The sequence below is a fragment of the Rhinatrema bivittatum genome, chromosome 6 (assembly GCF_901001135.1).
Source record: "Rhinatrema bivittatum chromosome 6, aRhiBiv1.1, whole genome shotgun sequence".
Taxonomy (NCBI): domain Eukaryota; kingdom Metazoa; phylum Chordata; class Amphibia; order Gymnophiona; family Rhinatrematidae; genus Rhinatrema; species Rhinatrema bivittatum.
Window position 1 is genome coordinate 199,640,067 of NC_042620.1, and position 25,588 is coordinate 199,665,654.

The 25,588-nt window shown below is 42.7% G+C and overlaps 1 protein-coding gene across 12 annotated transcripts in view; it reads left to right on the top strand.

Annotated features, from left to right (window-relative positions):
* The window catches only part of LOC115093936 (arf-GAP with GTPase, ANK repeat and PH domain-containing protein 1), a 1,595,449-nt gene that overhangs the window by 398,168 nt on the left and 1,171,693 nt on the right, over positions 1 to 25,588 (top strand). The window contains exons 1-2 of one of the 12 annotated variants that reach the window (XM_029606401.1): positions 17,670 to 17,836; positions 18,495 to 18,644. The exons of 10 other annotated variants lie outside the window; for them this stretch is intronic. The gene's annotated coding sequence lies outside the window, so the exon portion shown is untranslated. Of the gene's footprint in view, positions 1 to 17,669; positions 17,837 to 18,490; positions 18,645 to 25,588 lie in introns of those variants that run through there. One more of the 12 variants, XM_029606400.1, reaches the window with a different exon arrangement.

Consider the following 25,588-nt stretch of genomic DNA (forward strand, 5'->3'; position numbering starts at 1 on the left):
GTGCCAAAACATTTATCGATAACAGGTTTCATAATATAAGGTATATGATGTGTGATCTGGATCTTGTCCTTTTATATGGTTAATATGAAAACCATATAAGTATTGACCTTTATACTGCATATTTCTTAAATTATTCTATAATACTGATGAATACCAATAATAAATATATAATTACGCTGATAGGTGACTTTAGCTGTGTTTCAATGTTCATTCGCTTATTCATTTAAACTTTGTTCCTCATTCTCATTGTGAAAGGATTTTTTGAAAAGCCATGTTTTTAAACTTTTTTTTAAAGAGTTTTAAATCACTTTGTAATCTTGTTTCAAGTGGCAATGAGTTCCATAATGCTGGTCCGGCTAAGGAAAGGGCTCGCTCTCTAACTTGGGTTAGTTTTGCTGTTCTGACTGAGGGGATGGTTAGTAGAGCTTTATTGGCTGATCTAAGGTTTCTTTGTGGAACGTGTAAGCATAGTGCTGTGTTTAGCCAGTCTGTTTTTTCTTCGTTGATCAGTTTGTGAATTGTGCAAAGTGTTTTATATTGCACTCTTTGTTCTATTGGCAGCCAGTGTAATTCGGCAAGTGTTTGATGTGTTCCCTTTTGCTTTTACCAGTAAGTATTCTGGCAGCCGAATTTTGTAATATTTGTAGAGGTCTTATTGTTGAGTGTGGTAGTCCCAGAAAGTGTATTACAGTAGTCTGTGCTGGTGAATATAAGTGCTTGCAGAACTGTTCGGAAGTGCGCTTGTGTTAATAGGGGTTTAAGCCTCCTGAGGACCATAAGTTTGGCGTATCCTTCTCTAACTATTTGTGATATGTGTTGCTTAAGGCTGAGTTCCGTGTCAATAATTACTCCTAGGTTACGAGCTTTCTCGGTTAGTGTTATTTCTTGATTGTTTTTAAGCTTGATGGGGTTTCGAATTATCTCAGAACTTTTACGTTCTAGGTGTATGAATTCCGTTTTTTCAATGTTAATTACTAGTTCCATTTGGTTTAGTAATTGCTTAATTATATCTAGGTACATCATTGCTAGGTTTTTAATGTCTTATCGATTGTTTCCTCTACTGGTAATTAGTTGAATGTCATCTGCGTATATGTAGTGTATGATACCTAGCCCAGCCAGTAGGTGGCATAGCGGCAGCATGTAGATGTTGAATAGTGTCGCTGAAAGTGTGGATCCCTGGGGTACTCCAGTTCTTAGCTCAATTCTGCCTGATATTGCGTTATTAATCTGTACTTGGAAAAATCTGTTATTTAGGTAAGATCTGAACCAATTCATTGTTTTCTTTTTTAGGCCTATTTCATCTAGCCTTTTTAGTAGTATGTTATGTTATGTGATGAGGTGGAGGGGTGAGAGAGCTAGGAATGGTGATTGGAGGGGAAGGATTTCATAGAGACGTATGGGAGATGCAGTGCAAAAGGGGGTGAATGCTTCTAGGGAGAGTGACTTGAAAAGGGGTAAATTTTGGAGGAGAGAAGGTGGCTGTGTGAAAGCCAGAAGGGCTAATAGTTAAGGGTGGATATAAGAGAGCAGAGAAAGCACTGCAGGCAATATGTCAGAGAGAGAGAGTAAGAGGGATGGGGTAGGGAAAATATTGGAGGCAGAGAGGGGGAAGAGGGGGGGACATCAGCATGAGGGGAGGGAGGAGTTAATGTTGGAGCCACTGCCATTGTTCTTGTGGGGTTTGAGGTATGTTATGCTGTGCTGATTGAGAGAGACTGATGGGTTTAAGAGAGAAAGACAGACATTGGACAGAGCAATGGGGGAGAGAAAGAAGGTGCTGGTCAGAGACTGGTGGGGACAGGTGGGAGGATTGAGAAAGAGCTTGGTGTGACTGAGAAATTGGAGGACAGGATAGGATTGAGAGAGAGAGAGATGGGTGGGATAATTGGGAGAGACTGGTGGGGATAGGGTGGGGAACAGAGAAAGACTTGTGGGAACAGGATGAAATGATTAAAAGATTCAGGGGACCAGGGTGGAGAGATTGCAAAAAACTTGTGGAAGGAATAAGAGAGACTAATGGAAATAGAATGAAATTGAGACAGACACTGGTGGGGTAGGGTTGAGGGATTCTGAAAGAGAGAAACTGGTGGGGGGGGGGGGATTGAGAGAAACTTCTGGGAACAGAATGGAACTAACAAACTGTGGGGACAGGGTGAGTAGACAGAGAGGGAGAGATACTGTTTAAAAGGGGGCCTCCCCCTCCCTCCACACCCTTCGTCTTTTGAAAACATGAGGCTCTTTCGTATTGTGCATCTCGATTTATTGGCTCTTGATATGTGAAAGGTTGGTCACCCCTGCTCCAGCCCATTCCTAAGTTACTGCTGCAGTAGACTCCTGGCTCACCCTTATTTATTTTAAAACTTTATAATTTACAGTAAAGCAATCAGAATCAAATAAATAGGACTGAAACATAAAACAAAAACAAAGGCTTAGCAAATATAAGTAAAATTGGTTGATATTGAAAACCAGCACATTAACATGACATCAACACCCTTCCTGGACCTTGAAGCTTGCTCCTGCTCCTGGGACTGCTTTTCTTCCCTTCAACTCTCACCTCTGTATGCCAGCTGGTGCTGTAAAACTTAAGCAGCCATGTTTGAACCACAAGAGACTTCACAGTGGAGTACTGCATACAGCAAGCAGTGCATGAATTGCATAGGCAGTGACAGGAAGTGAAGAGGAATCAGCTCTACATGAAAAAGCTTTCTTGCTGTGAAAATGATGGCACTTATCTCTGACTTTTATGCCATTATGGCCTCCGGAATGTTCTTACAGAGAGTTTTTTTTCATTCACATATTCTATTGTTGTAATTCTGTTAGTAGATTAGGCAATTATTTTAAGGGATGGACTTAGCTAATGTTCCCTTTAAGGATTGAGTTGCTATGAGCATAATATTGATGGGATTTTTGCATCAAAGTAGTGCTCACAGGGTAATGTAACAACAAATGTTTGCCCACAGCAGCCCAATCCTTAGAGGGCAAGGCTGTGCTTTTTTTCCTTCAATCTTTCTGCTAACCTTACTGCACTGCACTGTTCTATGTCGGACAGAAACCCATTCCATTCTATTCCTAACCTGCCCCCAATGAACACAGAAAGCAGTGCTCTTTGTCTATCTTCTTATGCTTTTCTTTAACCTAGATCTTCTGAAAAGTGAGCCTTCTCTGCAAACTCCAACAGAGCAAATGGAGTTTCTTTGCATGTGCTCAGACCTATTAGTGGGAGTGTTTCAGTGTCACTTGATTCAAATGGCAGCTATAGGCTAGTATGAGGCAGTGCCCCTAGTGTTCCCATATTTACCTGTGCAGGATCATGCTAGAAGCCTGGTTCACCTTAAATTCCTTGAGGAGAGTATGCTCTGTGGGTGGTATCCTGTGAGATAGGTGGGGCTCAGAGGGCTTAATCAGGGACTGGGGAATAAGATCTGGGATCCAGGTGAGGATAAGCAGACCAGGCCCAGGTCTCCAGAAAGAAGGCAGCTCCTGTAGAATGTAAGTAAAGAGAGTACACTGTTCTGAAGGGAAGACAGTCTACTGTTGTGATTGTGAAGCTGTAATAAAGACAAGTGTTTTAAGAAAGACTGGAATCAGACTAGTTTGTCTCCAGGCCTGTGGGGGAATCACCACTTATTCCCACATACAGTGTCATGAATGGGATTTGTTTCTCTAAACCTAGTACAGAGAAAACCAGGCCTTCATGGATGAGCTATGTAGAGCTGTTATATGGAGTTCAATTGACACATTTATCATTTGGATACAGACTCCTGAGTTGGCACTAGGTTTGGCCAGTATATCTTGCAAGGTCTGTTTGAGGAATAGAACCCATTTTCATCCCCTCCCCCCCGAGCCGTTTTTATTATTTTGTGTTGCATTCTAAAATAACCCATACAAATACAAATTGAGATGATCCTTCAGTAAGATGTTTTCCCATTGTCATGTTTTTGTTCTCCACTTTTTTGTATGGGGACCAACTCATATCTAGGGATTCCCACTTGTGAGGACTGCTATCCTGCTGCTTGTTGTAGAAAGTAAAGATATTTGCTTATAACATGTTCTTCAATTAGAGCAGAATACCCACATGTTTTCCTAGGTGTTGGGTTTAAAAAAAAAAAAAATGTGTTTCCCTACTATACCTATCATACACCATCCCAACCGGCGAATCCTACGCCAAGTACACCCTCACCTCCTAACCCAACAAAAATCCCTAATCCCCATCATGATTTCCCCCATCACACAACTCCTAGGCCTAGCCACGCTCGCCATCTCCCTCTTCAATGCACAATCCATTCTTAAAAAAGCCCCCATACTCCAAGATTTGCTCACTGACACCAACCCTGATATCTGTGCGATCACAGAATCCTGGTTAAAAAAAGTCTGACCATGTTTTTATCAACCAACTCCCCACACAGTCATACGACATTTTCTCAATCCCAAGGCCTAAAAAAAGAGGAGGAGGCTTACTCCTAGCTACCAAGAAACACCTCAACCTTAAGCTACAAACCATCTCCCCCCCACCAAGACTTGAAATTGGCCTACTTAAATCGAAATCCCTGCAGATATGCCTTATCTACGCCCCGCCTGGAATACTCGAACAGGACCCATCCCCCCTCATCGAATACATCACTGAAAACATAAAACCAGATATACCCGCAGTAATTCTCGGAGATTTCAATCTCCATATAGACACCCTCCCCGCAACGCCTGCCTGTGAAACCCTACTCGTCACCTTAAACGCCCTGGGTTTCAGACAACTAATCTCCAAGCCTACACACAAAGCTGGTCACACACTCGACCTCCTTTTCGTAAATACAGACATCATAGTACCACACGCACCCACCACCACCCCCATCCCCTGGTCCGACCACTTTCTCATCAATGCCCACCTTACTATCAACACCAACACACCGATCTCAAATCCACTAAAAAAGAAATCGATCTCCTTCCGTAAACCATGTCCTTCTGAGCAACTCTCCCTAGCATTCAACAATATTAGTGAATATCTCGACCTTACCAATCCAGATACTGCTCTACAGTCCTGGGATAAGTCCATCTCCGACATCGCTAATGCCCTCTGCCCCACCATCCACAAAACCATAACACCGACACGCACTGAAAAAAAACCATGGTACACAAATGAATTAAGAACACTAAAGCAAGAGCTCCGATCCAAGGAACGCACCTGGCGTAAACAACCCACACCCTCCCTCAATATGGCTTACAAGCATACATTGCATACATACCGGCAAGCTATTCTCCTCGCCAAACGTGATTATTATGCAGCCAAAATCCATAACTACACTTTCAACCCCAACGCCTTATTCTCCTTCGTTTCAGATCTCACAAAATCCCCCTTTCCCTCCCCCCAAGATGAAAACAGCTTAGAGAAATGTGAGAAGCTTGCTGACTATTTTAAAAATAAAATCTCCAAAATCTTAACTCGGCTCCCATCCAACCCTGCCCCAACAGACCCACTACCTTTCCACAATGGAGGTACCCTCAGCTCCCTTGACCTCACCTCCTTGAAGGAAATTGAATCCATACTAAAAAAGATGCGACCAGCCACCCACACCGCAGACACCATCCCATCAAAAATCCTCCTTACCATTCCTACCGCCATTGCAAAACCAATAGCAGACATTATAAATTGCTCCATCACCACCGGCAAAGTCCCCGACCCCCTTAAGCTTGCTATTGTAAAGCCTCTACTAAAAAAACCCACCCTTGACCACAATGATCCTGCAAACTACAGACCCATATCGAATCTACCTTTTATCTCCAAAATCATGGAGAAGGTGGTCAACACCCAACTCACAGAATTCCTAGAAGAAAACAATATTTTACACCCCGCCCAATATGGCTTCCGCCAAGACTGAAGCACCGAAAAACTCCTACTCGCCATAACAGATACCATCCTTAAGGGCATGGACCACAGCCAATCCTACATCCTTGCCCTCCTAGATATCTCAGCCGCATTTGATACTGTGAACCATCAAATCCTAGTATCACGCTTATCCGAGATAGGCATATCAAACACAGCCCTATCGTGGTTCTCCTCATACCTAGACCATAGAATGTACTTAGTCAAACTCGATGACTTCGAATCCGCTCACATTCCCCTCACGCAGGGCGTCCCACAAGGCTCCTCCCTATCATCCACCCTCTTCAATATTTACTTACTCCCACTCTGCCACTTACTCTCTAAACTAGGACTGAAATTTTTCCTATACGCAGATGACGTACAAATTTTGATTCCCATTCGAAAATCCCTCAACGAAACCCTGCAGTACTGGGAAACTTGTCTGACCTCCATCAACTCACTCCTCTCCAATCTCCACCTTGCACTCAACACCTCCAAAACTGAAATCCTTATCCTAACAAATCAATCTTCCGACTCGATCCACCATATGATCCAAAACGCCTCACAAGCTCAATCACTACCACATAGCGTCAGAGACTTAGGAGTTTACCTAGACAACCAACTAAACTTGAAATCCCACATTAAATCACTGCTAAAAGGAGGCTTCTTTAAACTCCAAACCCTCAAAAAACTGAAGCCCCTCCTTCACGCCCATGATTTCCGCACCGTCATGCAAACCACCATGTTATCCAAACTCGATTATTGCAACGCCCTTTTCCTAGGCCTCCCAGCCTCTACTACTAAACCTCTTCAAATCCTCCAAAATGCCATGGCACGTATCCTAACAAACACAAGAAAATCCGATCATATCACTCCCATACTACAAAATCTCCACTGGATCCCCATTGCATTCCGTTCCCAATACAAAACACTTACCATCCTACATAACACTCTATACAAAAACAGCTCCCCCTGGCTTGAAGATATGCCTCAATTCCGGCAATCGAACCGCCCCACCAGAAACGCCCTCGCCGGCACCCTCCAAACCCCCTCACTCAAAATTGGGCACCTCACCGCCACCAGGGAAAGAGCCTTCTCTATCGCGGGCCCCTCCCTCTGGAACTCCCTCCCGGCCAAACTCCGACTGGAACCATCCCTGAGCCACTTCAAAAAAGGAATAAAAACATGGCTGTTTAAACAGGCCTACCCCAACTCCTCTCAACCCTAGGCCTCCCACGCATGCAGGAACCTGCATTCTATATACAGCCCTTCCCACCTTTCCCACCCTGGTAACCCTTCCAGCACACCCCATGCTCCCCCCCACTCCCCCCCCCCCCCCCCCCCCCCCCCCCCCCCCCCCGCCTTTTAGCCTCTTCAGCCTCCCCCCCCCGCCTTCTTTACCATATCAATCCCTCCCTTACCTTTACCTCCCCTTTCGCATATATTCTCCCCCCCTTTCCCTCTCCCCTCACCCCTCCCCCCAACGTTGTAAATAAGTTCACATATGTAATATGTAATTTTAAACCCATATCTTTCCAATTAAGTTATCCATGCTTGCTTTCTCTTTTCTCTCGTACTTCGCTTTTTACCTTGTTCTTTTTATCCAATTATTATCCAATTTCTCCCAGTTAAACCCCCTTGTTCAATGTAATTTCCTTTCTCAGTTAATTGTGAACCGACATGATGTGTCCTACGAATGCCGGTATATAAAAATGTTAAATAAATAAAATAAATAAATAAAGATAAAAATGGTAATTGAATTCAAGCGTGTGGGATAAACACAGAAAACTCCAATGGCTAAAAGAGAGAAATGAAGAAAAGGGGCAACCTATGTTAATTGACATAACCTGCACAGAGTGGCAGTTATATATAGAAACATAGAAATGACGGCAGAAGAAGACCAAATGGCCCATCCAGTCTGCCCAGCAAGCTTCCCTCATTTCTTCTCCCATACTTATCTGTTTCTCTTAGCTCTTGGTTCTAATTCCCTTCCACCCCCGCCATTAATGTAGAGAGCGGTGATGGAGCTGCATCCAAGTGAAATATCTAGCTTGATTAGTTAGAGGTAGTAGGGGTAGTAACCGCCGCAATAAGCAAGCTACACCCATGCTTATTTGTTTTTACCCAGATTATGTTATACAGCCCTTATTGGTTGTTTATCTTCTCCCCTGCCGTTGAAGCAGGGAGCTATGCTGGATATGTGTGAGGTATCAGTTTTTTCTTCTCTCCTGCCGTTGAAGCAGAGAGCTATGCTGGATATGCATCGAAAGTGAAGTATCAGGCACATTTGGTTTGGGGTAGTAACCGCCGTAACAAGCCAGCTACTCCCCGCTTTGTGAGTGTGAATCCTTTTTTCTTCTCCCCTGCCGTTGAAGTTATGCTGGATATGCGTGAAGTATCAGTTTTTCTTTTCCCCTGCCGTTGAAGCAGAGAGCTATGCTGGAAATTTGTGATGTATCAGTCTTTCTCCCATGCCGTTGAAGCAGAGAGCCATGCTGGATATGCGTCGAGAGTGAAGTATCAGGTACATTTGGTTTGGGGTAGTAACCGCCGTAACAAGCCAGCTACTCCCCGCTTTGTGAGTGCGAACCCTTTTTTCTTCTCCCCTGCCGTTTAAGCAGAGAGCTCTGCTGGATGTGTGAAGTAACAGTTTTTCTTTTCCCCTGCTGTTGAAGCAGAGAACTATGCTGGATATGCATTGAAAGTGAAGTATAAGAATGGAGTGATCAAGCTAGTTGAAAGGCATCAGGAATAGAGGAAGGTGGAGGTAGTAATTTGGATATTTGGTTTGGGGTAGTAACCGCCGTAACAAGCCAGCTACTCCCGTCTTTGTGAGTGCAAATCCTTTTTTCCACATTTCCTCTTGCTGTTGAAGCTTAGAGTGATGTTGGAGTCACAGTAACCATGTGTATGTTTATTGAATAAGGGTATTGTCTCCAGGCAGTAGCCATCATTCTGGCGAGTCACCCACTCTTCATTGGCGGCCTCTTGACTTTATGGATCCACAGTGTTTATCCCACGCCCCTTTGAAGTCCTTCACAGTTTTGGTCTTCACCACTTCCTCCGGAAGGGCATTCCAGGCATCCACCACCCTCTCCGTGAAGAAATACTTCCTGACATTGGTTCTGAATCTTCCTCCCTGGAGCTTCAAATCGTGACCCCTGGTTCTGCTGATTTTTTTCTTATGGTAAAGGTTTGTTGTTGCCTTTGGATCATTAAAACCTTTCAAGTATCTGAAAGTCTGTATCATATCACCTCTGCTCCTCCTTTCCTCCAGGGTGTACATATTTAGATTCTTCAATCTCTCCTCGTACGTCATGCGATGAAGATCCTCCACCTTCCTGGTCGCCCTTCTCTGTACCGCTTCCATCTTGTCTTTGTCTTTTTGTAGATACGGTCTACAGAACTGAACACAGTACTCCAGGTGAGGCCTCACCAAGGACCTGTACAAGGGAATAATCACTTCCCTTTTCTTACTCGATATTCCTCTCTCTATGCAGCCCAGCATTCTTCTGGCTTTTGCTATCGCCTTGTCGCATTGTTTCGCAGACTTCATATCATTAGACACTATCACCCCAAGGTCCCTCTCCTGCTCCGTGCACGTCAGCCTTTCCCCCCCCCATCGAATACAGTTCATTCGGATTTCCGCTCCCCATATGCATGACTTTGCACTTCTTGGCATTGAATCTCAGCTGCCATATCTTCGACCACTCTTCCAGTTTCCTTAGATCCCGTCTCATTCTCTCCACTCCTTCCGGCGTGTCCACTCTGTTGCAGATCTTAGTGTCATCCGCAAAAAGACAAACCTTACCTTCTATCCCGTCCGCAATGTCGCTCACAAAGATATTGAACAGGACCGGTCCCAACACCGATCCTTGCGGTACACCACTTAAAACCGCTCTCTCTTCAGAGAAGGTTCCGTTTACCATCACACATTGTCTTCTGTCCGTCAACCAATTTGCAATCCAGGTCACCACCTTGTCACTCACTCCCAAGCTTCTCGTTTTATTCACCAGTCTCCTGTGCGGAACCGTATCAAAAGCTTTGCTGAAATCCAAGTATATGACATCGAGCGCTCTTCCTTGGTCCAATTCCTTGGTTACCCAGTCAAAAAAGTCAATCAGATTTGTCTGACAGGATCTTCCCCTGGTGAATCCATGTTGCCTCTGGTCCATCAATTCTCCGGACTGTAGATAGTTCACTATTCTCTCTTTCAGCAGAGACTCCATTACTTTTCCCACCACCGAAGTGAGGCTAACCGGCCTGTAGTTGCCAGCCTCCTCCCTGTTCCCACTCTTGTGAAGCGGGACCACCACCGCTCTTCTCCAGTCTCTCGGCACCACTCCCGTTTCTAGGGATCTATTGAACAGGTCACACAGCGGACCCGCCAGAACATCTCTGAGCTCCCTCAATATCCTTGGATGAATCCCATCAGGCCCCATGGCTTTGTCCACTTTCAGGTTCTTTAGCTCTTCCCACACATTTTCTACTGTAAAAGGATTTTCATCTATTCCACTTCCCTCCAGTTTCTTGTTGTGTAGAGATGGTCCTTCTCCAGGGTCTTCTTTAGTGAACACAGAGCTGAAGTATTCGTTTAATATTTCTGCCATTTCTTCGTCTGTCTCCACACATTGATCATTACCACCTTTCAATTTCACTATACCACTTTGGACCTTTCTCTTTTCGCTGATGTATCTGAAAAATGTTTTGTCACCATTTTTTATCTCCTTGGCAATCCTCTCTTCTGCTTGATTTTTTGCCAACTTGATTGTTTTCTTCGTCTCCCTCAGTTGATACAAATATTCTTCTTTGTGCTCCTCCCTTTGGGATCCTTTATATTTCTTGAATGCTGTTCTTTTAGCTTTAATTTTGTCAGCCACCTCCTTTGAGAACCAGATAGGTTTCAATTTTCTTTTGCTTTTCTTTATGTTTCTAACATATAGAGCAGTTGCCTTGGTGATTGCTCCTTTTAGATTGGTCCACTGCTGATCCACATCTCTCTCGTTCTCCCATCCTTTAAGTTCTTCCTCCAGGTACTTTCCCATTTCCTCAAAGTCTGTGTTTTTGAACTGTAAAACTCGGGTCTTTGTGGTTCTTTTCCCTATTCTATTAGTGATATTAAACCATACCGTTCGATGATCACTGCTGCTGAGGTGGGCGCCCACCTGGACATCTGAGACATTATCTGCATTATTGAGCAATAAGTTAATACCCTTAACAGAAGGCATGGGAGCTAACCTGCATGGAGTGACGCTAATTACCATAAAAAAAAAAAAAATCTTGCTGAGCAGACTGGATGGACCATTTGGGTCTTTTTCTGCCATCCTTTACTATGTTACTATTTTAGAAGACAGTAGCAGTGACACAAGTCATCCCACACATTCTTCTTATGAACATGGAAAAAAGTTTTGAAGATCTAAGAAGAGTTCTGTCTCTGTACTCCATTGATGACATCACCCAGTTATATAATATTTACTTATTTTTTGTTAGTCGCCAAATGTACCTGCTCTAAACATTGTACTAAATGAGCAGTCTTAATAACACCAGTCACAAACAAACATCTCTGGACAAACAAAGGAATGATGGCAGATAAAGGCCAAAATGGCCCATCCAGTCTTCCCAGCAAGCTGTTTAGGGTTGTAACTGTTACTCCTTGTAGGTTAGCTCCATGCAGAAAAGTCAACATGGGTTATCTTTGGTAATATAAGAGAGCCTGGCCATGCCCAAAATGATTTTCTCTCTATCTTTTAAATGTTTATAAATGATCAATGAAATTTGGATACTAATACACATTTAAAAAATTGTATTTTAATAAAGCAGTCCTAACAACCTCTATGAGAGGCATTATCTGTCATCTTGTTGATGGGTACACTTATCTTCACAAAGGATTGTGTTGCTTGTCTTTTAGATGTCTTATTAAAACATGACTGTCTTTACAGAGTTTTAATTGAAACTGCTTAGTATTTATGTTCTTTATATTTTTAGTTTTTCTGCTTTATTTGCTTATTCATGTTTTTTTGTCATAATTTCGTTTGATAGGTTATGCGGTATTGTAATTTTGTTTTTATTTATTAGTTATATTTTATATCTGAAGTGTAATTATTTTGTTCATTCTTCCTCTCCTTGAGTGGAAAGGCAGGTTATCATTATAAAATAATATACAGTACCATTTACTGAAAAACATAGCACAACAATTCACACAGTGGGAACTTAATCTAGTCTTCCTCCACTTTGTTCCTATCTCCATCTGTAGTAATAGAAATGAGGAGCTGAGTAGAAAATTTAAAAACTACTGATCTGTGCTCCAGTAAATTGTTTATCACTGCCTTCATCACACTGCCTAGTTAAGAGAATTTCTTTTTTCTTCAAGGTATACACTAGCTGAAGATATTATTCAATAAGAATTTTTTTTTAAAATAGGAGGTTTAATCCTTTGCAATGATCATTATATCCTCTTGCCCCCATTGTAGTTGACTGGCAGAGCATTAATCCTTTCTCATATTCACCAGTTTTTATCTTGACCAATAGACCAAGATGGGAAAGTCTTGTGTTTGTGTCTTCAGCTCATAGCCCAAACACTTTCCTCAATTCTGCACTTGATTTTAACCACAGGACCAAAAAATAATAAAATTACTGTAGGCTTATGTCTTCTCGTTTCCATTATTTTCTTGTACTTCTGTAGAAGTATGTAAAATCTATTGCTATAATGTATTTCAGTAGCAACTAAGGAGAAAATGATGGCTTTTCAGTTGAAACACTACACTAAATGTCTAGTATTAATGCCCACCTGCAGATTTCCAAATCCCCATTGCAAGGCACATAATAGTAAGGCAAACAAAGAATTAGTTTTGCTTGAGGGAAGGTAGTGACTGTTGAGGTTGTAATTGCAAATAAATACATCACCTGATCCCTTGAGAATTGTAAAGAAAGGAAGAAAAGGCAGTAGGGATCTCCCTGTTTATCTATCTAGGTCAGGATGAACATCACATCTGACAGTTTATTAAAAAAAAAAAAAAAGCTCGAATGTGCACATTTTGTTTTGTATTCCAACGTCTCTTGGTTAAGAATATTAGGTCACACACATTCAGATTTAAAAAAATACAATGAATAGTTTGAGTGGCACAAAGACACAGATGGGCACCTCTTCATAAGACAGGATTGTTTAATATATGTCATTTATTTTGTTGTATCAAAGAGTAAGTTGCAGGGTTTTGACTGTGATCAGAATGAAGACATAATTTACTTAAATCCATAAATGTGGATATGGCTTGAGTGTTCATCAAGTTTAAATCATAATTTCTTTTGAGAAATTGAAGGAGGAGGAATCCATAATCTAGTTGAATATTTTGTTTGTCATCTGAATCATTAAACATTGTTGCTGTACTAAACAAATTGTGATTTTATTGTTTCTGCATGGAGCAGAGCCATCTAGTCTACTCGGTTATGCCGATTCACGTTGCTGAGGATGATGATTAATCATTTGTATAGCGCATACCAGCAATGTTCCCTCTAATTTTGACAGGTTATTTGCATAAACATTTTCTTTTGTGCCACCTTTTATAAGCTGAGTTTAAATTTATGCATGATGAGACAAGTTTGAGCAAGTGTAATGCAAATAATAGAAGAATTATTAAAATAGTGTTAGTGAAAATTCTTCATTATTTTAGTATTTGTTTTAAATAGAAAACATCACATTTCATATTTTTTTATAGATACTATATATTAAAGATGTACAGTATATGCTGACATAAGTAAAAATAGCAGAAAAAGGACCATTTGGTCCATCCAGTCTGGCCAGCAAACTTCTTAAGGTAGTATCTACTATGCCTCATGTTTCTTTTAAGCGTAGTAACGTCCTCTCTATGCAGTTATCCCCAAGCCTTATGATATGGGTGGTAATATTTACTTTCAAAACCAAGCAACTGTCAAACCCAAAAAAATTACTGTTTGCAACATTTTTACTGCATGAAGAGCCTTCTTGAAAATTCAGACACTGCTACTTGATGTGCTTTGCTTTTCGACTTGGCTGTAGAAGCAGTCCTGTGCTTTTTCCCTTATGTTTGCATATCAGTACCCTAGACTAAGGGTGCTCAAACCAGTCCTATGGGCCCTCCCAGCGAGTTAGGTTTTCAGAATATCCCTAATGACTATGCATGAAATGTATTTGCATGCACTACCTCCTATGTATGCAGATATTTCTCAGGCATATTTATTAGGGATATCCTGAAATCCTGACTGGTTGGGGGTTCCATAGGACTGGTTTGAGCATCCTTGCCCTAGACTGTACATGTGAGGGCCCATGTTGGTTGTCGTCTGACTCAAATTCCCCCCCGCCATTGAAGTGGATAGTGATGTTGCAGTTGTCAAAAGCATCACAACCTATTGGTTAAGGGCAATAATCCCCATGCCTTCTGTTAAACGTAGTAACTGCTGCACTGAGCAGGTTACCCTCTTGTACCCTTTTTATTTCTGGCCTTTAGGGATCCATAGTGTTTATCCTATGCCTTTCTGAATTATTTGACTGTTTTTGTCTTCACCATCCCTTCTGGAAGAGCATTCCAGGCATCTACCACCCTCTCAGTGGAGAAATAATTCTTGATGTTTTTTCTGAGTCGTCATCCTTGGAGTTTCATTTCGTTACCCCTAGTTATACTGTCTCCTTTCCAATGGAAAATATTAAAAGTTTGTGCATCATTAAAATCTTTCAGGTATCTGAAGGCCTGTATCATATCTCTCCTGCCTATCTTCCAGGGTATACATATTTAGATCCTTCTGCCTCTCCTTTTAAGTCTTCCAGTAGATACCCTACACCATTTTGGTCTCTCTTCACTGAACCGCCTCCATTCTGTCTCTATCCTTTTGAGATACGGGCTCCAGGACTGAACACAGTACTCAGGTGTGGTTCTATTATTAGGCAGGGTGAGGCAGCTGCCGAATGTGGCAAAATTTTGGAGTGGCCGAAAATGCCCCAAAACAGCTCTGTGACTGCTCTCACCCTACTTCTAAATGGAAAACATTCAAGGGAAGAAAGAGGCTGGTGTCGGCGGCACCTAATGATGATATGTCTGTGGGGATCCCAAGCCCTACGAGCTGAAAGATATTAGCAGGTGTGTAGTCACCGTGAAATGATGTAGAATCCCCCATGGGGCAAGAAGAGGATGCTAGAAGTGCGGTGGGGAAATGATGATGTGCCCTCAGGGATCCCAAGCTCCGTGGGCATGAAGAAGGTTTGCTGGCACTATTGCTGCTGCTGCATGATGACATGAAGCCCCACAAGTACAGAAGTGTTCAGTGGTGCTTGCACTGCTGCAAAGTGACAACTTGAAGCCCTGCTGCGCCGCTACTGGCACAAAACATGTCAGAGGCCTACAGCTTCTTCGAACTGATGACATGCCTGCATGTTCCCCTGCCCTGTGGGCAAGAAGAAGGTGCTAGTGGCATTGGGATTCCGGGAGGGGGGGGGAGGGGGTGGTGAGGGAAGAGAAGTGGGGGGGGGGGGTGGAGGAGTGAGTGAGAGGGAAGGGGAATGAAAGGAGATGGAAGGGAATGAGTGATGGGGAAAGTGGAAGTGTCAGAGAGGAAGCGAAGGGGTAGATTGTAAGGGGCTGGAAAGGAAGGGGGTGAGTAAGGGAGGGAGAGAAGGGAAGGGGATGTGTGATTGAGAAGGAAAACAAGGAAATGGGGTGAGGAGCAACAGTATCTTGTGTGTGTGTGTGAATGGGAGAGAGTGCAGGACCAGTGAAAGCACAAGACAGGATGGCCACCTAACATGCCACAGTTTTGGGAGTGGTAGGACTTCAAAGATTGTGACTCTGTGTTCTTTCCTCCTGCATGAGCCAAGAGGAGGAAGCTGTCTCATCTGGGTCTGTGGGTGTTGGAAGAAGATTTAATTGCAGTGGCCCACATGATCAGACGCAATGAGCAGCATTAGCCTTTAATCCTAGGAGGAATGAGGAAGAGCCTATGTGGCTGTGTGAACTGAAGGTAGAGGCTGCTGCCACTTGTGCATTCCAGAGGGGAAGAATAGTGTATGTGAGTGAGAGAGAGAGATTTGTGTTATGTCTGAGTGAGAGAGATCATGTGCGTTTGTGTATGTGTGTGAGAGAATGTACATATTTGGGGTAGATATTTAAAAAACCATTTAGACAAATAACTTACAAGTTATCTGTCTAAGTCTTTCCGTGCGAAATGAATCCTGCGCTATGGGGGGTGGGGGGACAAAGCCAGAGGTGGTCAGGTGATAGCCTGCAGCCGGCCGCACCACGGCGCGGCTTTCACAGGCATAGCGTCACCGTAAAAGGTGGTGCTATTCCTCATTCTACTACCGGCGATAATGTTCAAAACATTATCGCCAGCGCTGATGCTGCCGCCGCTTACCATAATTCCCTCCCTAACTCCGCCCTAACTCCTCTCCTCTCCCTAATTTAAATTTTACCACCGCAATAAGGCCCTAACACACCAGATAAGGGCCTATCGCAGCTTGGAAAATAACCCTATAAATGGCATATTGAGCCTCTTATCCGCCTAAATTATAGCCGGATAGGTTGTTATCCGGCTATAATTTAGTCTGATATAAAAGAGGCGTTTTAAGTGCGTTCTGGGGGCTATAGTTATTTGGATAACTTTAATCAAGGATATTCAGTGAGACTTTTATCTCACTGAATATCTAGGACAAGTTATCTGCCTATTTGTGTCTATATGAGAGTGGACAAAGTTTGTGTGCAGCTCCCCCTTCCCCCATTAATTCAGGACAATATTAGGGTGACTGAAAATAAAAAATTCCAAGGTATGGAAAACTGGGAATTTGTTATATCCTTTTTGTTATATCCTTATTGGTTTTAATTTTTATTGGATGGTATATGATGTGTCTGCTGTTTTGAAATATTTATTTTTGTTTTGGAATTTTTTAAAATTGTATATATGAGTAACTATAAAATGTTTTTTTTTATAAACTGTTTTGTCATGTTCATTTGTTTTATTAGTGTGGTTTTACTATTATGATTCATGTTTTATATTTCCTGATTTTATTGTTTTATGATGTTTGGTAATGTTTCTATTTTTCCATTGTTGTACTGCATACAAAGTCTGGCTTTTTGCAGTTTCCAGTTCAGTTTTTGTCTGCTCATTTCTGTTTATACTTCATGGTCTCTTTATTCTGAGGGTCTGTCTGTGTTCTGGTGCATGACCGCGGTGAGGTATTCTGCTACTGTGTAGGAATCTATAGCAGCCTAGCTTGTTCTGTTTTCCTAATAGGAAATGTATTTTTGTTTTAGGGCTGGTGTAATATTTGCAGTGTCGCATTTTCATATGTAGGGTTCTTACTGTTTGAATGCTGGCAGTTAGGGCAGTTTTGGTATTGGATGTTTATTATATTCTAGTTTGTAATTCATTTTATTCATGGCTTCCTGAGGGCCAAATGCACCTTACAATAGACCTGTAATGATTTATTTAATTTGTTTTTGTATTCCACTACTTCCAGCTCATCGATCAGACTGAATTAAAATACGCCTTGTTGGCACCACAGCAGTGCATGAAATATAATATATATTGTGGTGATTTGAGCCAGAAGTGAGTCTCTGTGCTGTGAAACTTTGGGTGTTTTCCTTAAGGTGTGAAGGTTATGTTGCAGGAAGTAAAAGGAAACTACATTTCCCAGATGCCCTGGTAGTCAGCCCCAGGAAGGGTTGGGGGGCAGGGAAACAAAGAGGCGGTGTCTTCCTAGGGTGGGGTAGTCTATCTCACATAAAGAGAAGGACCCTCCAGAAAAGGACAGGCAATTCAGGAGAGCTGAATGGAAGGCGAGGAGGTTGGAGAGGCTGAGGCAGAAGGAGAACAGTGCCCAGGCACACCTTTATTCTAAAGCTAAGTCAGCTCTAAGAAATCTTTCCTTTTTCACTTCTGGTCAGCAGTTTGTTGAATAAGAGTCTCTAGCACTGTTATGGGTTAATTAGAGCGCCTAGGTCTCTTACTGAAGAAGCAAAGGTAGAATGTTTTATTTAAATATTGAGAGCCCTTATTTTTGGTGGTTGGGAACCAAGTAGGAATCTTTATGAAGAAAAGGAAATGTTTTGGGAGTTAACAGCACCATGAGCTAGTAGCTGGGGAAAAAGGGTTGTTGTAGTAAACTGTGGCAGCTGTGGAGAATTGTAATTAGGACAACGGAGCTAGCCTAGGGAGTTCTCTCTAATTTAATGGGGTTTTCAGTACTACTTTATAGCTTGGAGAATTAGGAGTTACGGTTGTGTTAAACCTACTTTGCCTGCAGGTATGTTGAAGGAAAGCCTAGTAGAGCACAGGGAAGGAGCTGGTTGTTTTATGTTAACAAATCCTCGGTTTTAAAAGGGGGGGGAGGGGAAACCCAAGGTCACATTGATTGGGGGAAATGTATTTCAGGCAATACTTACGGTATATGTTGTGTGTGACTTCTCTTCTGTGCAGTTGGTTTCAATAAACTTCAGAGCCCTATTTGAAGCTACTGCCTGGGTGTAATATCATATTTTAAGTTATGGCAAAGGGGTGCTATGCCGGGAAGGTGACTCCGACTTCCAGTAGGGATTGAGTACAGATCAGTCTCAATTCCCTAGCTTTATAAGGGCCTTCCTATATAAGTAGCTTTAACCAATAGCTTCCTTGCCTAAAGGTTACACTGTCAGCATTACTTGCCGGAGAAACATCAGTGTTGACTTGGCTACAAAGGAATCTGCTGCAGCAGTCCTTGAGAGGAAGCCTCCAAGCCTGAAGTCACCCCAAGGACCTGCCACTAGGGGCGCCACACTTACCACAATATGTTGTAAGTGATATTTTTACCTCAGCACACTGTACTTGGAATGTTTTTTTCATGTAAAATATTTTATTAGAAATGCATAACTTCTGTAGGGGGAGCACTGGCCCTCTCACAGACTTTTTTCACCCATCTTCCACTTCCCCAGGTTGCTGATGCTGGGAAAGTGTGGGAGGCAGATAGGGTTCACTGTATGGAGTAGGGTTGCCAGCTTCCTAGAAATATTATTACTTCTCTCTGTCTGCCCTTCCTCTGAGAACTCTGGCCCCTGTGTTGCCCCCTTTCCCAGCATTTCAAATCATTAAAAGGGCCAGACTCCTTGAGTTATTCCCCCCTTGGTCCTTTTGGTGATTTGACCTGTGTCATGACTTGGGGGGGAGGAGAGGCGCCTTCTTATCCGTCGCCTCAGTCAGCAGATTGCCTTGCACTTCCTCTGACAGTACTCCAAGCGAGGCCTCACCAAGAACCTGTACCAAGGGCTTTATCACTTCCTTTTTCTTACTAGTTCTTCCTCTCTCAATGCAGCCCAGCATTTTTCTGGCTTTAAGCTATCACCTTGTCACATTGCTTCGCCATCTTTAGATAGCCAGACACTATTACCCCAAGGTCACTCTCTCTTGGTCCATGCACATTAGTCTTTCCCCATCCATCACATACAGCTCTTTTGATTACTATATCGCAGACATTGCCATCTATTCTAGACTTAAACATTTTCTCAGATGTTTCTTATGAGGGACTTTGTCGAATGCCTTCTGAAAATCTAGATACACTATACCCACTGGCTCACTATTATGCAAATATATTAATCCTTCAAAAGAAATGTAGCAGATTGTGAGGCAAGACCTCCCTTGGCTAAATCGATGTGGCTCTGTCCCACTGAACCATGTTTGTCTATATGTTCAGTAATTTTGTTTTTTGAAATAGTTTCTGTGTTTTTTCCGAGCATAGATGTCGGGTTCACTGGTCTGTAGTTTCCTGGATCACTTCTGAAGCCATTTTTAAAGATTGGCATTATATTGGTCGCCCTCAAGTCTTCAGGCACACTAGATGATTTTAATAATAGATTACAAATTGCTGATATGTCTGCACTATCATTTTTTAGTTGTTTCAGAGATTTTGGGTATAAACCATCTAGTTCAGGTGATTGGTTATTCTTTAATTTGTCAGTTTGCCCGATGATACCTTCCAATTTCAGCATGATTTGTTTGTTCCTCCATATCGTCGCCATTAAATACCACTTCTGGTATGGGTACCTACCCAACAATCTCTTCCATAAACACTGAAGCAAATAATTCATTTAGTCTTTCTGCTATGACCTTAACTTCCCTCAGTGCCCCTTTTACCCCTTGATCATCTACTAGCCCAATTGACTCCCTTACAGGTTTCCTGCTTTGGATGCATTTGGAAAGTTTTTGAGATTTTGCCTCTACTGCAAACTTCTTTTCAAATTCTATTTGCCGCCTGTTAGTGTTTTCATTTAATTAGTCAGTGTTTATGCTTTTTCCAATTTTCTTCATTTGGATCCTCTTTCCATTTTTTGAAAGTTCTTTTAGCTATAATAGCCTCTTTCACCTCACCTTTAATCATGCTGGCAGTCATTTGGCCTTCCCTGTGCCTTTTTTAATGCATAGAATACATTTGGTCTAGGCTTCCAAGATTGTATTTTTAACAGTGTCAGTGACTGATGTAACTCTTTTTCTTTACTTTATTTTGCAGCCGTACCTTTTAGTTTTTCTTCCATTTTTCATAATCTCTCCTTTGAAAGTTAAATACTAGAGCAGCAGTCTTCCTTAATCTCCTCTCTCCAGTGTTAAGTCAGTTTGATTGTAATGTTATCTCTTTTGCCAAACTCGCCCCCATGTCAGGGTCAATAAGGTTTGAACTGGTGACCCTGGGACTTCCAGACAATAAACCTGCTGCTGAGGCTGCGGACTTCCCAGTAATCTTGTTGTATTTGTCCTGTGGTATGTGTGAATGGGAGTCTGGCTGAGGTAGGTGGGTATGTGTGTGTGTCCATGGGAACCTAACTGGTGTGTTTGTGAATAGGAACCTGACGTGGGAGGGGGGGGGGGTCTGTATGTATGTGCGTATAGGAATCTGATGGAGTTTGTGTAAATGGGATCCTATCTGGGGTGAGTATGTGTATGAGAGAGAGAGGGAAAATGTGTGTGTGAGCATATGTGTGTGAGATCCTATGCATATGAGAGGGAATGTTTATGTGAGAGCCTGTATGTATGAGAGAGAGGGAGCTCTTGTGTGTTTGAGAATGTGTTTGAGAGAGAGGGAGCATGTGCATGGGGGTGTGTGAGAGATGGAGCTTGCATGTGTGTGAGAGCCTGTGCATATGAGGGAGGGGGCATTTGTGTGAGCAAATGTGATATGAGAGAGGGAGCATGTGTCTATGAGAGAGGGAGTGTGTGTGAGCCTATGCAGTTACAAGATAAATATATTCTTTTGTAAACCGTTATGATGGCTCAACCGAATAACAGTATCTAAAACATCAAATAAATAAAATAAATAAATAAATATGAGAGAGAGGAAGCATTTATGTGGACCTCAGAAATCTCAGAAAGAAAAGTTCAGAATGGGGTTGCCTCTATTCTCTGGACTTTCTATACAATTCATAGTAAGTCAACAATATTTTCAATACCAAGTTCTGCCATTTGAACTAGCTTCGACAACTTGTGTATTTCACCAAATGCCTAGCAGTGACTGCCGCTCATCTACAAAGAACAGCAGCATTCATGTGTTTCCTTACCTGGATGACTACCTAATAAGGAGTCAATCCAAACAAGGAGCTCTAAATTCTCTAAGACTCACTATAAATCTACTACATTTGGCTGGGAATTCTGATCAACTACCATAAATCCCGTATGGAGCAGATCTGGGCACTACAGTCGCAACAGCCTTCCTGCCCAACAACCACGCAGGCATCCTATCAAATTGTCCACATCTCTGCGCGCATGCAACATAGCCTCAGCCCATCAATTCTTCCATTGCTGGGCCACATGGTTTCCACGTTCCACGTCACTCCTATGGCCAGACTAGCCATGAGAAAAACTCAGTGGATTTTAAAATTTCAGTGGCTATAAGCCGTTCAACTGCTTTCGTCCCTGATCTATATCACCAATCCAGTAACCAAATCTTCAGATGATCTTGGCCACGGTCACATCCAACTCGGGTTGGAGAGCTCGTATGACCACCCTCCAAACCCAAAATGCATCGATTCCCCTCCATGAAAAGTCTCAGATCAATTTCCTGGAGCTTTGAGCCATGCGTTATGCCATTTATGCCTTCAAACACTGCCTCTCACACAAAACTTTGTGGATACAGACAGACAACATAGTGGCAATGTGGTAGTCGAACAAACAGGGACACACAGGCTCTTATCTGCTCTGCCAAGAAGCCGCGCAGTTCTGGGCCTGGGCCCTTGCACACTCCATGAATCTCCGGGCCACTTATCTAACAGGCATACTGAACACGCTAACAGACCATCTCAGTCGGTCTCCATTCCCACGAGTGGTCTCTGAATTCATGTGTAGCGAGTAAAATCTTCTAGTGCTAAGGTCAATCAACCATTGACCTCTTGTGTCCGAATCGAACCACAGAGTGGACAGATTCTGCTCCCTACCCAGGCATACAAATGCGATAGCCATGGGTGCCTATGCTCGCCCCTGCAACAAAGACCTCCTATAGGCGTCTCTTCTGATACCTTTCATAGGCAAAACTCTCGTGAAGCTGCAGCAGTACAGGTTTTCAATGATTCTCATAACCCCGTACTGGCCTCGACAAGTATGCTTCCCCATATTTTTCAACCTATCACTCCAGGAACCAATTCACCTGCCCACAGGCCAATCTCATAACACAGACTCACTGATATTCTCAGGTACTTGCAGCTTCACGACAACCTTTAACACACAAGTCTTGCCATTCGAAATGGGCAAGATTTACCAAATGACGTGCCATCTCTGTTGGGCTATCTAGGATACCTTTTGGATTCTGGTCCCCAGACATTCTCCGCACAGGTACACCTCAGTTCCATCTCAGCGTACCACCAGGAAGTGAGCTACAAGCCCTTCTTGCATACTCACCCGACACTAGGTTCCTTCGTGACTTAGTGGTCCTCTGTACTCACCCTAAATTTCTTCTTTCAGTGGACACAGCCTCTCACCTTAGTCAATTTGTAGTCTGCCCACTGTTTCCCCAGGCCTCTCTCTCACCAGGGCGAGAGGGTTTTGTACATCTTGGACTGTAAGCATGCACTTACATTCTATCTAGACCATACTGCACTCCATAGGAAATCCACCCAATTCTTTGCTTCTTTGACAAAGACAAGCTGCAAGTTCCAGTGGGCAAACAAACTCTCTCCAACTGGCTAGCAGACTGTATCGAATTCTGCTATGAGGAAGCAGGCCTTCCTCTCCAGGGGTGAGTGCAGGCATATTTTGTAAGGGCCATGGCAACATCGGTAGCACACTATTGTTCAGTACCAATTGCCGACATCTGCTAGGCTGCGACATGGAGCTCTCTTCACACATTCGCAGCCCTCTACTGCTTAGATAAGGAAGTCCGTCAAGACTCTGCCTTTGGCTAATCTGTCTTGCAGAACTTTGTTCCAGTATAATCCCCAACTCCTTCCACAACCACCTGCTGTGATTTCAGGCTGCCTCATCATTGCCAATAGCACCCCAATTATTGTACCTGCTGCATGAGTTGTCTGCTATTGGCCTGTTGTAATATGAGTCAGCCTGTAGCTTGCTAGTCACCCATATGTGAGGACTACCATCCTGCTTGTCCTGGGAGAAAGCAGAGTTGTTTTCCTGTAACAGGTGTTCTCCCAGGACAGCAGGATGTAGTCCTCACGAAACTCACCCGCCACCCCGCGGAGTTGGGTCAGCTTACGTTTATTTTATTTTTTCGCTCGCGCTTTTTGCTACAAACGAGACTGAAGGGGGAGACCACTGTGGACACAGGGATCATGGCATGCTGGGCGTGCTCAGTGTGCCAATCAAAGTTTCTAGAAACTTTGACTAAAGTGTTCCGTAACAGGGCTCCGCCTGATGACGTCACCCATATGTGAGGACTACATCCTGTTGTCCTGGAAGAACACCTATTACAGGTAAGCAACTCTGCTTTCTTTGTCTCATTTTTGGGAAATGTGCATTTGAATATTTCTATATTATTTCTCTGGTGGTATACTGCAGGCATAGTTTGGCTTTTTGGGGTTTCCACTTTACATTTGATCTCCATGTTTCTCTTTTTAATTTGTTGTCAATTCTGTATATGGTGAGGGGATAGGCAGTGTGCTGTAAGAAGGCTGCAGTGATGAGTATTTTTAGTCCAGTAGCTTTGTTTTGGCATGGACTTAAAAATTGAATTAATGGTTGCAGGCCAAGAGAGGCTCGACGGTGAAGGCTTCCCCACCCTCCCCCCGTTGCTGAGAACCCATTCCTGCTCTCCACCAGGGAGGACTGAGCTCAAGTAAAAGTTTTTATTGTAAAATAAAAAAAGGAAAAACAAGATTGAAGTATTTTATTGAGGCTTCTTCCTACCAGGTCCTTCTACTCAGCAGGTCTCGAAAAAAGGACAAATTTGAAATGTTTTCCTTTTTTATTTTTATTTTAATTGTCAGAAATGTAAAAATTGGAAATTTTGGAAGAATTTATAAATTTAGCATCACAGTTCTTGACTCTTGGTCTTATTCTTTATCAGAGAATGTTTTTGTTTGCTTAATTACCACAGTATTGTGGTTCTATAGGTGTGGAGGGTGTGTTTATAAGGTGCTAGAAGTGTGGGGGTAGGGTCCTTGCACCATTTCTTTTCATAGGTTCTTAATTGTTGTTTAAGAGTCTTTAGTTCAGCAGTGAACCAAGGTTTTTTTTTGTATTAAATGAATTTATTTCTTTGGAGACAATAGGACAGATTTTGTCTGCTATCTGATTGGTTATCTTATTCCATGAGCAGTTTATCAAAGGCATTATTCCATGAGGTCCAGTTTATCAAAGGCATTAGTGAGAGAGAGGGTTAGTTCTTCTTGAGAGCATGGTTTCCTGTAGTGTATAGTGTTTTGTTTTTGGTAGGGGCGGTAAGCTTTGTTTATAGCAAACTTAGTATTTATGAGCACGTGATCAGACCAGGGAATGGGAGTGCAGGTAGGTGCTTCAGCAGTGATGAGGGGGGAATGTGTAAATATTAAATCTAGTGTTTGGCCAGCTTTGTGGGTAGGGCTGGATACAATTTGCTTTAAAACCCATGGCTGAGATGGAGGATAAGGAGGTTTCACAGGCAGGGTAAGGGTATGCTATCAACGTGAAGATTGAAGTCCCTAAGGATGATGGCTGGAATGTCCATGTCTATCTTATCAGCAATGAGTTCGATGAGAGGGGAAGCATTGTTATAGAGGAGACCAGGAGGAGTGTAAACTAGGCAAATTTGAAGTTGAGGATTTGAAAAAAACAATTTTGAAATTAGGGGCCGAGCTAACTACCTGAGATATTAGTTTAAGTTCTTTCTTGGCGGCTAGGAGACCACCTCCCCCCCTTCCTTTTTTTTTTGTCTGGGGAGGGAGTAGATATTGTAGAGGTGGGTGGGGAGTTGATTCAGTAGTACAATGTCCATTTCAGCCATGTTTCTGTTATAGCACAGATGTCTGGCTGAATGTCTAGCAGAAGGTTGTTCAAGATAGGGTTTTTTTTGGTTAGGGACTGGAAATTGAAGAGTAGGAGTGAATAGCGTAGGTAAGCAGAGGAGCTGAGATGGTGGGGAGATCATAACTGGTACTAGTGATCTGAGGTTGGAGGGAGGCGAAAAGGGAAGCAGTTAATGGACTTCTCCTCCAAGAACTTATCCAAACCTTTTTTGAACCCAGCTACACTAACTGCACTAACCACATCCTCTGGCAACAAATTCCAGAGTTTAATTGTGCGTTGAGTGAAAAAGAATTTTCTCCAATT